We start from the raw sequence: 14,343 nt of genomic DNA on the forward strand, positions 1-14,343 counted from the left end.
TCCCCAATATCTGTGATCCCAAGGATGTGTGTGCCATGCTGTCTGGTGGCATAGCCAAACACATTTAAAGTGGCCTTTCTGGAGACAATCAGAGGCATATCACTGTCCTGTACTTTGGGAGCAGCATGAATGGAGATGGGCCCTGTGATCACAACAGATGGTCATATGTCAGTTTAGGGCTCCTACTTTGGGACAACCAAATACATGGAAATCCAAACTGAAACATCAAAAGTGAGTGGTAGAGTCTTCAAATAGGAAAAAAAGATTCTACTCTTCACAAAATAATTCACCATGGGATTATCATTGATGGGATTATGATTCCATCTCTATATCACCTCTCAGAACTATATGAGGGGGTCAGCATATCTGAGGATCTTCTGCTTGAAAGCAGATTTATTAGAAAGGGTTTATAAAAAGCATTATTTCCCATTAAGATTAGTCAGTTGGCATAACCCATATAGATACTGGCAAGAAGTGTTTGTGCAACTGGTGAATTGTCAACAGGATGAGAAGGGCTGATTTGATTTGTATTGTATTGCTTTGTATTGTATTGTTGATTTGCTTTGTATTGCTGGGTTGTCCTTCAACTTTTTCCCACCTCGCCTCCTTTGCCTTCTTATCCTTATTACTATTATTATTAATATTAATACCCTTGCTATGATCTTGCAAAAGCTTTTACCTCTGTGTAAAAGAAGACAGAATTTTAACACCTGTGTTCCAGCAAACATGGTTTCGCTACAAAAGCAATGGTGAGGTTGAATGGGGTGCTCGAAAGGAACTCCCATACTCGGAGCTTCTTGCAGGGAACATCACCACTGAGGCTTCTAGACCGCTTCACAACTGCAAAAACAGGATCCGCAAAATGGTTTTACTCTTCCTGAGAACATCTTCATGTTAGGGACCATTTTTCATTAAATCAGTGACCAACTTCACAAATATTCCCCCATTGTAACCTTTTAGGCTTGGCAGGAGCTGCAGACTATGATGTCAGCCTCTGATTTGAAAACCTTTTCCTTCCAAGGCAATTATAGAAGTTATAAGGAGGGAAAAATTGCATCTCTGGCAAATGAACAAAAAAATAATAAAAGCTTTTAGAACTCTGAATCTAACCTGTGTTTATTATTTTTCCAAAAAAATGTTATGGAGATAGCCAACCTGCTTTTTTTTTTTTTTTTTAATATGCTCAACCCTTTCCAAAGGAGAGCATATTAGAATTTTTTTTAAGATTTATTTATTTATTCATGATAAACACACAGAGAGAGGAGAGAGAGAGATGCAGAGACACAGGCAGAGGGAGAAGCAGGCTCCGTGCCAGGAGCCTGACAAGGGACTTGATCCCGGGACCCCAGGATCGCGCCCTGGGCCAAAGGCAGGCGCCAAACCGCTGAGCCACCCAGGGATACCCCTGCCTTTTTTTTTTTTTTTTTTTTTTTTGGAGTTCAATTTGCCAACATATAGCATGACACCCAGTGCTCATCCCAGCCAACCTGCTTTTATAGGTTAACCAATTAATGAATGTGGAAAACTGGAAATTTATCACCCCAACATCACTATGTGGTCTGTTAGCTGAAACATGTATTTATTTTTTGCTTTCTGGATGACATGGAGACAAGCCTCCTGCTTACTTTGTTTTCTTCAATGGTTCTAGCCGTGTGCTGGTTAGGGTGTGTAATTAATTGCTTGTTGATCTGATTTGCTGGAAGTCCACAAGTCTGTAGTAGGACAGGAAGTTGAATTGGAAAGAATGGTGGACGGAGCCTTTGAAGATTCCAACCTAATCCAGGTTCTGTGAGCTGATGATATTATTGTATAAATTACTTCTCTCCAGACTTCAAATACCCCAAATGAAAAAAATAACCACACTGACATATTCCTCTCCCTCTACCCCGTGAGGAAGCTATAAAACCACTAAGGCAATAATAACATCCTAGCATCTTGTCTTTGTGTAACAGTTTGCAGTTTGTAAAGTACTACGGCATGTGTACCCTATCGCATTCAGCCCCCACAGCCACCCTATCAGATACAAGGCAGTGCATGGGTAGGCTCAGAGCCTTCCAAATCTTCAAGTTCCAGATCCTCTTTGCTAAACAATTCCTTCTTAAATTTCCCTCTCTTTTCACATGTTACCATAAGTAGCCAGGAGCAACCAAGCCACACCTTCAACACCCTGTCTAGAAATCTCCTCAGCTAAATATCCAAGTGTATTACGTACAAGTTCTGCCTTCCATAAAACTCTAGAGCCCAAGTCAGCCAAGTTCATTTCATGACAAGGATGGCCTTCCCAGTGCCTGATAACATACTCTGCATTTCCATCTGAGTCCTCAACAGAATCACTTTGGATATCCGTATTTCTACCACCAGTCTCTTCAAGGCAATCTAGGTTTTTCTAACATGTACCTCAAAATTCTTCTAGCCTCTACTCGTTATCCAAGTCCAAAGCCACAAGTCCAAAGCCACTTCCAATTTTTTTTTTTTTTTTTTTTTTTTTGGTATTTGTTATAGCAGCTTCAGTCCCCAATACCAAAATCTAGATTACTTTGTTAGGACAGCCACAACAGAGTTATGTACCAGGCTGGGTGGCTCAAATAACAGATATTTATTTTCTCACAATTCTGGAGGCTCGAAATCCAAGTCAAGGTGTCAGCAGAGTGGGTTTTCTCTGAGGTTTCTCTCAGACAGCTGTCTTCTCCCTAGGTCCTCATGTGGTCTTCCCTCCATGTGTGTCTGTGTAGAAACTTCCTCTTCTTATAAGGACTCCAGTTACACGGGGCTAGAGCCTTTGCTAAAAACTTTATTTGAACTTAGTTACCCCATTAAAGACCTTACCACCACAAGCCTTACCAGTCACAATTTGAGATACTGAGGCATTAGATCTTCACTAGAGATTTTGAGGGAAAGACACAATTCAGCCCATAACAGAGAATAGACCCACAAATAAGAATTAAATAGCTGAGAATATTAACAGGCATAGAACCTTAAAGTCACACGGCTTGTACACTCGAGACCCAGAGGTTCTGAGCTTTCTTGTTCAGTCTATTAAGGCAGGAAAAAAAGTATCGGAAGTGTGTGTCCCAAATAAGTAGACCCATGAATGGTTGTCAGGAAATCAGAGCAAAAGATAAGTTGTGGTCACAGAAAATGCCAATGATTTTGAAAGGGCGTCTACAAATCTGACAGATGAAAGCATTGTACCATGCTTCATGTCTTCTGCAAATTGTTTGAAAGGTTAAATCCGTGGCAGCGCTTTTCTTTTAAGGCTGAGCTCTTTCGGTAGCATTTTTAGAATGAAATGTTTTATCTGCCCCAGAATTATAATCCTAAAAAGTGATTAAGGAAGATCATATTTTCATCTCTACCCTTGGAATGGTGTAAATCTCTCCGAACAAAATTTGAAGCTAATCATACTCAGTGAATATAAGAACAGGCACCTTGGGCCAAGTAAGGGCCAGTTCAGTGATTATCAAGCCAACAAAATCCGTGGCAAGATCTGTTTGGCAGAGCATCAGCCTGAATCCTGACCTGGAATTCACTCAACTCTAACCACTTGCCTCAATTGCCAAAGTCACTGGCTTTGTCTCCATCCTAGAACAGATCATCAACTAATCATGCTGCTTGCTGCTTTGTAAACTGGGGATTAATTCTCTGAGGCTTAGGATCACATTTGAAATGCACTTTAAAATAGATATGTTTTGGGATGCCGGGGTGGCTCAGCCAGTTAAGCATCAGACTTCAGTTCAGGTCATGAGCTCAGGGTCCTGGGATCGAGCCCCATGTAGGGCTCCCTGCTCAGCAGAGAGTCTACTTCTCTCTCTGTCCCTCTGCCTCTCCCTCCCTTCTCATGCTCTGTCTCACTCTCGAATAAATAAATAAAATATTTTAAAAATGGATATAAAAAATAGATATATGTATATCTAAGGTAGGGGAAAAACATTTTTAAATGTTGCTCTTTGAGTATGAGCCTGTTCTTGGATTTTAAAAGGTGTGCTTTAAATCTAACACTTATAAGTGTATTTTTATGTTTGAAAAGAATCATTTTGCAGATAAAACAAACACAAAGGAGACATCAAATTGTCTTTTAGATATGTCCTTGAAATCACTGGGGGTTCCAAGGAGAGAAAGATTTGGACATAGGTCTGAGCTATGTTCATCACAATGAACATGTGATTTCAAATCATGATGAACATAGTTCTTGAGACACAAATCCAGGTTCTTTGGTTTTTCCACTGAGACTTTATGACAATTGAGGGCAAGTTTGGGGCAAAACCAAACTAAGCAAGCTATAAATTGTCACTCATCTTGTGGGTCCAGAAAAAGAGGGAAATGGAATCATTTCCCTCTAAGGTCCTTTATGGGTTCAAAAATCAGGAGTCAATACACAGGTTTCTTCATTAGTTAGAACCAGGTAAAACCTCAAGACCTTTCATTTGAAGTCCCTCTACACAGGACAATAGTGTTTGTGGTGTCATGCAGCTCTGGGGAAGGAGACCAGATCTGACAGTTACAGTATTTCTCCCTAAGCTTGTCTTTGGTTCTATGATAATTAATTTAAAAGGACACTTCAGCACTTGTGCCAAATAATTGAAAAATTAGATTAAAAATTCATCCAGCTGGCTTCTCAACTTTCCTGACAAGTCATGATCAGAGCTGCCCTTTGGCGAGCAGCTTCTGTGCTGGACCCTCTTGGCAGGCCTCCAAGGGAAGACGGGCATGAGAGATAGAAGAAGTCGGATGGCTCTGCTGCTGCTGGGGCTAAATGATGCCAGTGCAGTGTTTGTGGCCCAGGTAGTGGCTCTTCAAAGCCTTTCTAGAGACTCCTGCAGCCCATATATCTATCTGAGAGTGAAATATTCCCAAAGTCTCCAAACTCCTTGCTTCCAATCTTGCTGCTCTATACACAGTAGCCAGAGTGATCCTTATAAAACATAAATGAGGTTATGACCACCCCTCCCCCAGTGTACCCCAGCACAGAAAAAAAACAAAACTCCAAATCCCTTTCGGAATTTTGATTTGGTTCCCATTACCTTAGTGGCCTCACCACTTGCCACTTTCTCACACTATCACTCTACAGCAATTTCACTGGCCTCCTAGTGAGGTTCCTGAAACACTCAAGTCATCCCCCTCCTCAAAGCCTCTACACATTCTTTTCCCTCATCCAAGAATGCTCTTCCTTCAGATACCCTGATACTTGGTCCGCCATTTCTTTCAGGTCTGTGATCACATGTAACCTTATCAGAGAGGTCCTTCTTCTCCCCCAACTCTATCCCATCATCATGCTTTCTTATTTGAAACCATCTCAAACCTAATGGCGAGTTGCAGAAAAAATACAAGGAATTTCTTTTCTCAAACTACTTGAGAATAAGTTGTCAACATGGTGCACCATCACCCTTAAATAATTGAGTTTGGAAGTCCTCCAACAAGAACATCCTCCCACACAACCATACTGCAGCCATCAAGATGGGCAAAATAACATTGATGCAGTGCCACTATCTAAGGTCGGACCTTAGACCCCAAGCAAGTTTCACCAACTGTTTCCACCACATCCTTTATAACCAAAGGATCCCGTATGGTGTCCAGACTTGTGGTTGCTTCTTCATTAGTCTCCTTCCACATGGAATAGTTCCCCAGTCCTTCAGGGACTTCCATCCATGCCTTGCCACTGAAGAGTACAGGCAATTAATTTTATAAGAATCTCCAATTGATTTGGGTTTGTCTGATGTTTCATCAGGATCAAGTCCAGGGTTATACCTATGGCAGGAATATCACAAAAATGAGGCCATGTGCAGAACCAGCTACATTATTTTCAAGGCTCAGTGCAAAATGAAATGAAATGAAAATAAGACCTCTTATTTAGAAATATTAAGAATTTCAAGATGGCGAGAGCAGAGTGTTCAGCCGAGTGTGCTGCCCACATCACACTATTGTCTTCATGTTGGGTCTGTCAGACAACAAATGACCCAGCTCCATTCATCGCTGATGGTGTTAATGTTAATCCTTCCATTCAGGTGGGTCATCCAGGCTTCTTCTCCACCATAAAGTTCATCTTCTTCCCTTTGTCATTAGGAAGTGTTGGGGGAAAGATACATTTAGTTCACTTACTTGTATCAATATGAACTCATGGTTTCCATTTTACTCCATGGTTTATAACTCATTACTATCATTATTAATTTTTTTAATTAGTGAATTGTGATTTTAAATTTTACCCACAGTTCACTTGGCTTTCTTTGGTTTTCTTTTCTGTTTGGTTGTCTTTTTTTGGTTCTATGAGTGTTAACACATGTATGAACAAGTCTACCCACCATCACAATCAGAATACAGAGCATGTTCCACAGCTCAAAAAGTTCCCTCCTGCTGCGCCTTTGTAGTCAACTCTCCCCCTCCTTCCAGCCCTTGGCAATCACTGAACTTTGCCCCTTAGAGTTTTGTCTTTTCTTGAATGTTACAAATATGGAATCATACTATGTATAACCTTTTGAGATTTGAGTCTTTCACTCAGCCTCATGCCTTTGCCATTCATTCATGCTGTTTCCTAAGTGAGTTTCCACTGTGTGGATGCATACACTTATTTGTCCTTTCACTCATGTATTATACTAAAATTTCAAATTAATTGAAAATATTCAAATTAATGGTGCCTTCTGTCTAGACTGGATCCTTACTGATAGAGAATATGAGTCCTGAGATTCTGCATTTCTTTTTTTTTTAGAGACAGAGTATGCATGCACAAGAAGGGAGAAGAGCAGAAGGAGAGAATCTCCAGCAGGCTCCAGGCCCAGAGTAGAACTCAACGTGGGGCTTGATCCCAGGACCCTGAGCTCATGATTCCAGCTGAAATCAAGAGTCAGCCACTTAACTAACTGAGCCACCCCAGTGCCCCTAGATTCTGCATTTCTAACAAGCTTCCAGGTGATGCTGGTGCTGCTGGTCCAGGGATCCCACCTGCAATAGGAAGGGTGTAGAGAGATCACAGTAACAACGCTGGTTGGGGAAGGGGAAGGGCAGAGGGCCAGGATGTGGACAGCAAAGGAGGGGTACAGTGGCAATGCAGGAAAGCCATAACGAGGGTCTGGATCAAGTCAGTGGCAGTGTGGGCTGGAAGAGGGAGATGGTAGGGATAGTCAGGGGACAGCCCCAATCAGCTTGAGGGGTGGAAACATTGTTCCCAAGAACACAGGAAAAGGAGTAGGAATGAGGAAGGGTGTCACCTCTAGTTTTTCAGCTTTAGACACCTCAAGTGTAAAGAGAGAAGGCAGGACATCCATAGATCTGTTCAGTAAGAAGTTGGCCTTGAAAGTCTGGAGCTCAGGGGAGAGGGTGTCAGAGCTAAAGCCCCCAGTGGGTGTGGAATGTGATCACCCAGAGAAAAGAACAGAAGTGGGGGTGCAGACCTCATCCAGATGCCAGTTCCATCCATCCACTCTCTCTGGCTTCCCATTCCCCCCACCTCAGGCTGCCACCCTCTTTTTATCACGTTTATCTGCGGTTGGGCTCAGAGGCAAATCTTAAGCATTTCAGGGGCTTGCTCAGTGACAAAAAATGAGTGTCACTGTAAGCCTCCAACATCAGAATGGACAGTGGCCTGGGTGGAAGAGTCTGATCTTGGCTCCACCTGCCAGGGTACAAGCAAAATGCTGCTTATTTTATTTTGTTTTATTGTTTATTCCTCTATTTTAGACACAGAGTACACTAAAGCTCTTTTCTCCATTTCCTCTCAACACAGGTAACTTAAGCTCACATTTAAAAAATATTTTTATCACTAACTGAGTAAACTAAAGGAAATAATTACAGAAAAATGCATTTATTAACAGTAATCCAATTTCCAAAATTAAAGATTCTAATTCAAAGGACATCACACTCAAAAAAACAAAACAAAACAAAACAAAAAACCAGTGACAAGATTCCAAGGCTCAGATTCCCTTGTCCCAGGGATAGCATATTCCAGACAAAAGGGCTGGCACCAGTCTTTTGGTTTCTTCTATTCCAGCACTGGATTTCCATGGGGTGGAATTTTATTTCCCTCTATTACAACGAGTCTAATGGGACATTTTGTCTCCCTCTCAGGACCAGCGTAAAAGCTTTGTTAAAATGAAAACCTTTTCTTCACTATATGATTTTAAATTAAAAAGCATTATATTGGGTGTGGTCCCAATTTTGCAACCATGTTATATACTCACCAAAGAGTCTGGAAGATGACAATGGATATCTTTGATAGGGTGAATTATGGATGTTTCTCTTTTGTTTTCACTGATCTGTATTTCATTATTTTCTTCTGCAATGAATATGCTTTGCTTCTGTAAGAAAACATCAATGAAAGTTTGGAACTATTTGAAAATTCACACTGCTCAGATTTCAGGTAGGCACTTGGTACTCATTAATCAGCCGCTGGGCGAGTGAGGATAAATGAAGGTGGATGGATGCCAAAGGAGCGCTCTCATGCAGTGTGTCCCTGGTCATCTGATGGATGGCTGCCTTCTGTGCTTGCAGAGCAGTGACTTCAATACAGCACCAGGCTTGCCTTCTGTCGCTGACTCTCTGAACCCCTAAACAGATCACTCACAGAGGAAGAACATCTTAGACAGGAGCAGACGTGAGGGGTAAGTTGTTTGGCCTTCAAGAATCAAAGCAAGAACTGGAAGACTCTACTCCTTATTAATTGCAGGGATAAAGGTGAGCATCTCCTGGTATAAACAACCTGTGGCAGCTGGTGAGACAAATCCCCAAAGACGAGACCCCTGCTAGCCAATTAGCAAGTGCTCACCTGAGAAGACATTCCATCTGGGGCCTTAAGGAAACTGCTGTTTTTTTTTTTTTTAATTAGCTTTCTTATGAGTTATTTTCCAAACTGAACAAGGTAGGATCACATGGTGAGGGCCTGGTTTCCACATGCAAGCTGTGCCATCAGAGGAATGGTAGAAAATCACGCTGCAGCAGAGAAACAGGACGGATTGCAATAAGTATGGTATTTGCGAGTTCAAATATAGTTATTCTACATCTGATTGTATGATCTTGTAAAAAAAAAAAAAAACACCAAAAACCCAAGAGCATGCTCTCTGATTATAGCAAATAGATATTCTTCCAAGTGTTTTCATTCATTCAACATGACATATCCCACTGAGCACGTGTTTATAGGTTCCACTTCAGCAGCCAAATGTCACAACATTTATGAGAAGAAACTAATCTTTCCCACATAAAGGGGAGTGGTATGGGGTAGGGGTGTGCTGGGGCTGCTTTGTACCTGCTCTTAAGAACCAGTTGTTAACATTTTCAGGATTTTTGCAAGCCAGCTGTTAAATACAGCCATTATTTAAAAATTATATAAGCTTACACCTAAATTATATTCAAAGTAAAGGTAATACATCCTCAAAATTCATCGCTCCTAATTATGTTATAACATTTTGCTATTATCTATGCTCTCAAGCTTATTTTCTACCATAGCACCTGTATTGTGGAAACACTACATAATGAGATGCTGCTGCACATCTCTGTGCTCAGGGATGTCATGTTAGGAGCATGAAATCAACCATAGCGGGAATAATTACACCACAGAAATTGGCAAACACTACACATCAGGGCTTGAGTTATCTTTTTTGTTGCCTGTCTAGACTTAAGAAGGAGAAGGAGAAGATTTTAGTGATGTAGATTAAACAAAAGTACGTGTCACATCTGTAGCTGCCACATTGTGAATAACAAAAAACTGAGGAAATATTCTTCTAGTATTTAAGATCTGATTCAGTGAAGAAGTCACATATTGATGAAAGAAGGAGTTTCTTACTTAGGTCTTCATTTTCTCCCTTTTGTCTCATTCAAAATAAACAAAAAGACCCACCAACTTTCATGTTTAGATTACATTCATTTGTCAATGCTTTAAGTGACTGTGCTGAACTGGATAGTAATCTAACATTTATTTGTAGTCTAATTTTCTCAGATTATGGTCTCCTTGTGATCAAAGGTTGCTGTGGATACAAAAGTCCAGCAGAAATACATTCTGTATTAATTATCATTCTGTATCAAATATGGAATTTACAATAAAGAATGCTATATATTTTATCAGCAAGAGCAAGGATAAAACCTCATGACCATTTCAATAGATGCAGAAAAGCGTTTGATAAAGTACAACATCCATTCATGATAAAAAAAAAAAACCCTCAACAAAGCAGATTTAGAGGGACCATACCTCAACATAATAAAGGACTTATGTGAAAAACCCACAGCCAACTCATATTCAATGGTGAAAAACTAAGAGTTTTTCCCCTAAGGTCAAGAACAAGACAAGAATGTCCACTCTCACTACTTTTATTCAATGTAGTACTGGAAGCCCTAGCCACAACAGTCAGACAACAAAAAGAAATAAAAGGCATCCAAATTGGTAAGGAAGAAGTAAAACTCTTGCTGTTTACAAATGACATGATACTATATATAGAAAACCCTAAAGACTCCATCAAAAAAACACTAGAACAGATAAATGAATTCAGTGAAGTTACAGGATACAAAAAATCAATGTAAAGTACAGAAATCCACTGCATTTCTATATCTAAAAATGAAGCAGCAAGAAAGAGAAATTAAGAAAACAATCCTATTTGCAATTGCACCAAAAATAATAAAATACCCAGAAATAAATTTAACTAAAGAGACGAAAGACCTGTACTTAGAAAACTATACAACACTGATGAAGGAAATTCAAGACAATGTAAAGAAATAGAAAGACATTGCATAGTCATGGATTGGAAGAACAAATATTGTCAAAATATCCATATTACTCAAAGCAATGTACAGATTTAACGCAATCTCTATCAAAATATGCAATCTCTATCAAAATACCAACAGCATTTTTCACAAAACGAGAACAAACAATCCTAAAATATGTATGGAACCACAAAAGACTTTGAACAGCCAAAGCAGTCTTGAAAAAGAAGAACAAAACTATAGGTATCACAATCCCAGATTTCAAGATATACTAAAAAGCTATGGTAATCAAAACAGTTTGGTACTGGCACAAAAATAGATACATGGATCAATAGAATAAAATAGAAAGCCAGAAATAAGCCCGTGATTATTTGGTCAATTAATCTCTGACAAAGGAGGCAAGAATAGGCAATGGGAAAAAGTCTCCTCAACAAATGATGTTGGGAGGGGGTTGGGGGAGGGGGAAATAGGTGAAGGAGGTTAAGAGGACATTGATTAGGATGAGCACTGACTCAAGTGTAGAATTGTTAAATCACTGTATTGCACACCTGAAACTAATATGCTGCATGTTAATTATGCTGGAATTTAAAAAAATTTTAAAGAGTGCTTTATATTTTATAATTTGTAAATTACGTGCTATATATCCTTTATATCAGTAAAAACTTATAATAAATTTATGTGCACGCTTTTTTCTGGACAGCCACTTGATGGGCATCTATCAGTGTACCACTTTGTGTGGAGCTCCAATAAAGGCAAAGTAAACCCATTATCCCAACCTCACCTATGTATCAACCCCCAAAATAAAAATGACTTAACATATCCTGAAAGTTTCTGGAATTATTAAAAATATGAGACAACAGTCTTAGATAGGATGAGCTATATCAAGGCATACTGTAGGCTGGTTCAATCAGTCCCTTTCAAGGCTTCAATAATAGAGTGTAAGAAGAAATACTCCCTTTTGTCCACAATGACTTAATTTCTCCCACCTCTTCCATTCATGTAAACTGGTGTTCTAGAATCTGAAATCTTCCTTAGGTTAAGCATTCCTGAAAATCTCCCATTACTATGTATCTAGTGACAACATCAGTGCATTAGCGTTAATGCTATAAATAGAATAATCAGACTTATTTGGGGGATGCTGAGGAATGTGTCAGAGGAATGTGTCCTTGGTTGGATAGTTGAGTAACAAGATGGAAAAATCCAACAGCACAGAAGACATGGTACTAGCTGTTGCCTCACCGACCAGTTCTATGATCACAAGGAAGTCACCAGTGTGCGTAACTTGGCCTCCTACCAGAGGGTAAACTCCCATAGGCAGGGACCGACTCTGTTCGCTGCTTTCCCCAGAGCCTCCTACAGCACCTGGCACATGGTAGGAATTCAATTAATGTTTGCTAAACAAACTGGAGGATGAGAAATACAAATTCTGCCTTTGGCAGTTGTTGTGGGGATTCAATCAATCTGAATGTATGTAAACTGTTTCGTAAACTCACAGCCGCTTAAATGATTATGTTAGTAGGTTAGTAGGTGCCCCCACTAAAGATCTGCTGTTTGGCTGTCATTGCCCTGCTCCCCACTTTGATTTCCCCTCTCTGACCAGGATAATCTCCACAGACACAATCCCCACTGAGTCCCCAAAGCATCTTGAACAGACCCTGAGCACAGAAGGTTCACACTGCCCTGGAATAGCTGGTTTTACTCTTCGACCATTATCACCAAACTGTGAGCTCCTTTGAGGCAAGAACTCTGGTTTATTCATCTCAGTATCCTCATCTTGTCGGATGTAGCCAGCACTAGCTGTGTGCTCCAAGAAGAATGAATGAAAGGCATGTACACTGTATTTGATCCATTGAATTCATTTGCATCCAGAATGTGTGTCAGACCAGTAGGGACAGATGAGCTGTGCTACCCGTCCTCAGAGTTCGGAGGCTGCCCCCAGGACAAAGAAGGGATGTGGGACGTGTGTCCAGCAGACCAATGAACCAGCTCTGCAGTGTGCGTTATGTGAGTTAAACCAGCTTTTGTGGGCTAGTGTTGGAATCTAACCATCATGCTTTAAACAAGTTTTTCCAGGCATTTAAAAAAATAGCCCATGTGGACAAGAATGCCCACTTTACTAAATAAAACAACAAAATTAAAAATACATGCTATCCCATCCTATCAGCCAGCCCCAAATATGCCCTCATTGATATTGGTCGGTTTTGAGTGGTTTGAATCCTGCTACCCACCCTCCCCAACCCCCCACCAAACACTCATGTTTCACTTCTCCGTGGACTGGAGTCTATGTTGAGTTAATTAAATAGTAGCACAGCAGAAAGAAATCAATTTGAATTCAAGGCAGCAGGGTTTGTGGGAAGTATTTCTCTCACTGAATTCACCCTGCCAAGTCATAAAAACACATCTGAGGTTCCGCTGGTGTTTTGGCAGGAGCAGGACAGGGTGTGCAAGAGAGTCACAAGGGCCCCAGCTGGGACAGGGAGTGACACTCTTTCCCCACTCAGGAGTCCCCGCCCCTGGTCCCACTCCTCACTTTCTCCTTTTGTCCTTTCCTGTTTGCTGGGCTCACCTGGTGAAGTGTGTCCTGAAGTGTGTACATGCGGTGGGGAGCAGGCCACCTGCTGCAGTGGCCCCCACACAGAGGACCGGTTGGCTTTAATTATTTGCATTAACTTCGCAGAGCAACAGAGATGTCTGCCAAACACATAAAAGGCAGAGCCCGTAATTAATCTTCACGGAGTGTCCAATTCTTGGCAAGCTTAATGAGCTGATGTTCACCTTGCAAGTCAGCACGGCACTCTCTCATTCCCCCACACATCAAGTAAATGTACATGAACCCAAGGTGGGGCACGCTAGCATAACCCATAGCTCACTGTGCGGGATCATGACTACAAGGATGGGAAGCCCCCAGGGTCCCCTGCACAGGTGCAGCGACAGCAAGAAGGCTGCTAACTGAACAGGCAATGGTTGCATCTTTTTAATTGTGTGGCAGAGCCATTGCCTGCCTGACCAGCAGAGCAACTGCACAGACAGTTGTTTTGCTTTAGCAAAACGGAGTCTTTTCGGATTGACAAGAAAGGGAACATCTTCTAATCTTTGCAGATGCTTGCTGAACCCTCAGCAATATACGTAAGGAAGGCTGCATTTTGCAGCTGCAAAAGGAAAGATGCACTCCCAGAGAGTGTGGGGGGGTGTGCCCAAAGTCCTGCTCGGGAGCAGCTTGGTGCCCACCTGCGTGAGCAAAGGTGAACTGAAGTGCGTGTGGGTTGGTCAGGGCAGGGGAGTGGGGTGGGGGTTCCAGTTCCCAAGCTTGATGCTTCATACTGGATAATCTATTGGGTTCCTGACACCCTTGGTCCAAAGACACCACCCCAATCCTCCTGTTGGCAGCAGATGGATCAAGGTGCTTCCCAAGCCTGGCCAGGTGGGAAGTCGTCTTTAAAGTGTTTCATTTCACTTGCTCAGTTTATTTCAGTACCCATCATTCATCGGCCTGGCCCTGCTGCTGGTTGGGAATTCAGCTGTCCTCTGCCACCCACTCTCCATGTCCAGCAGTCTGGCCACGGTGCCAGCAAGCAGGACAGAGGAACAGGCACCTTTAAGAGAATCTGTGCTGCATTTGGTAAGAATCACTCTCCCTTGGGGTGCCTGGCTGGCTCAGTCGGTGGG

The 14,343-nt window shown here is 41.5% G+C and overlaps 1 long non-coding RNA gene across 2 annotated transcripts; it reads right to left on the reverse strand.

Annotated features, from left to right (window-relative positions):
• Positions 1 to 584: 584 nt before the first annotated feature.
• LOC144306389 (uncharacterized) lies at positions 585 to 13,364 on the reverse strand. 2 transcript variants are annotated; one of them, XR_013373456.1, is made up of 4 exons: positions 13,244 to 13,364; positions 8,753 to 8,916; positions 8,169 to 8,285; positions 585 to 840 (listed from the first exon to the last, which is right to left on the reverse strand). It is a non-coding gene; the product is annotated as an uncharacterized LOC144306389 (long non-coding RNA). The 2 variants fall into 2 exon arrangements; XR_013373455.1 differs by lacking the exon at positions 585 to 840 and adding an exon at positions 2,452 to 5,745.
• Positions 13,365 to 14,343: the final 979 nt, after the last annotated feature.

This window comes from Canis aureus, chromosome 37 (assembly GCF_053574225.1).
Source record: "Canis aureus isolate CA01 chromosome 37, VMU_Caureus_v.1.0, whole genome shotgun sequence".
NCBI lineage: Eukaryota > Metazoa > Chordata > Mammalia > Carnivora > Canidae > Canis > Canis aureus.